Source organism: Ochotona princeps, chromosome 18, assembly GCF_030435755.1.
Source record: "Ochotona princeps isolate mOchPri1 chromosome 18, mOchPri1.hap1, whole genome shotgun sequence".
Taxonomy (NCBI): domain Eukaryota; kingdom Metazoa; phylum Chordata; class Mammalia; order Lagomorpha; family Ochotonidae; genus Ochotona; species Ochotona princeps.
The window spans coordinates 27,758,860-27,760,913 of record NC_080849.1 but is presented as its reverse complement, the minus strand read 5'-3'; positions in this window follow the sequence as shown (position 1 = coordinate 27,760,913).

Here is a 2,054-nt window from a genome sequence, read left to right as displayed (position 1 = left end):
CTTTGTATATCATACATACATACACTACAGACTTCTCAACAATTTCCCTTAGCAGACTCAACAATCCCCCTTTGAATGATGCTAGCTATATGATGCTACTTACGCTCGTGATGACAAAGTGGAAGGAAAGAAATAGCTTGAGTGTGGCAAATTTGTCTCCAAGGATTTGTCTTATTTGAGGCCTCTTCATCATTCTTAAAGAGAAGATAACTGTCTTTTTTAACAATGAGAGTTGTTCTGAGGTCCAGACTCTTCAGTGGGACCAGGCATTTACATGGTGGAAGCACTTCTCCATGTATATTCGTATCATGGAACAAAAAATTCAATTTCTATCCTGTCTAACTTTGATTTTAGCATAGTGGATCTTCTAATATGGAAAGTATATCTTTCCACACACTTTAGTCACACCTTCCATTTTGTGAGAGCTAGGCATCTTAGCTATCGATGGCCGTGAGCTATGAATACTCCAAATACCATACCACTTTCAACAGACCATTAGACTGGTGAGTGATTATCCTCAATGTCCCATGTTTAGTGCTCTTCCTAAGGCCAAATTTTCCTTTCATTTAGTTTCAGTTACAGTCCCTAGAACACAGAACCTAGAGCTTGAGAAATTCTTGTGAAAGTGATTTATCAAGTATGTACTCTCACGAGAAATGGCAGTAGAATCTGGGAAGGCAAGGACACATGAACTTAGCAAGCATGGATTTTTGTTGGATTTTAGCTTCAGATTAGTATCACACGGGGCTCTAGAATGTGAGTTTTCCTGAGAATTGCCATTCTGAGGCAAAGGTTATCCTTTCATACTTCATTTAGTCAGTTGTTGACCCTTGGCCGCTTAAAGAAGAGAGTATGGCATCCAGAGAAAGTTCATTCAGGTTGGGTAAGGGCAAGCCACAGGTGGCAGGCAAGAATGTGGAAATAAAAAAGTCATAGGGAATATGGCAATGACACGAAGGCCTGCTACAATTTATAATGCGAAAGTGAGAATGTTCCATGCTCCACAATGATTGGGGAAGGGTAGCATCATTGGAAATTAAGTCAAAATATATTGAAAGAAAGATTAAGCAATGACAGGACCTAATAAACTTCACAGTGCAAAGAATCCCTAAGTGGTAAATACGTGTTTTAACTACTTGATCCAAATATATTGCATATATACCAAATGTTATGGGCTTTAAAGTATTTCAGAGAAATAAAGAGCACAGCATCGTAGCCTAGTGGCTAAAGTCCTTGCCTTGCACCTGCAGGGATCCCATATGGGCACCAGTTCTAATCATGGTGGCTCTGCTTCCCACCCAGTTCGCTGCCTGTGGTTTGGGAAAGCAGTAGAGAAAGGTCTAAAGCCTTGGAACCCTACCGCAGAGGACAGAACAAAGCCTTGGAGACCCAGAAAAAAAGCTCCTGGCTCTTGGTTTCAGGTCAGCTTGGCTCTGGCCCTTGAGGCCACTTGGGGAGTGAATCAGTGGACTATCCTCCTCTCTGTACATCTGACTTTCCAATAAAAATAAATAAAAACTTTAGAAAAAAAAGAGTAAATACAATATAGCTAGCTATTTTTTAAGTGTGTGGTAATTGATTCACTCAGTGTTACTAATAATTCATTCATTTTCTGCTTCTCACAGTCAGTATTAGGCCAATAATCAATACCAACAACGTGTTCATTTAATGAATTTATGTATAGTACTTATGGGTGCAGAGTAATGGTTATGAACTAGATGCATAATCATTTTGCCATTTTCATTTAGAAGTATGATGATATTATTTGTATTTATTTGTATACATTGTGAAAATTGAACTATTGTTATGAGAAATGAGCAGGTTCTAATTTTTATAATTTTTACTCTATTATTAAAGTTTTACATCTTAATTTAAAATTGACATATTTAGAACTACCAGAATAAATTTAATCGTAGGTGACAATGCAATAATAATTATACTACAACAATTTTAATTCTTTTAACATATTTTGAAATTGAATTCAACAAATATAAGTTAAAATTCAAACATATAACTTAGGGCTTGGGGCTAGGATTATACTTCAATAGATTAAG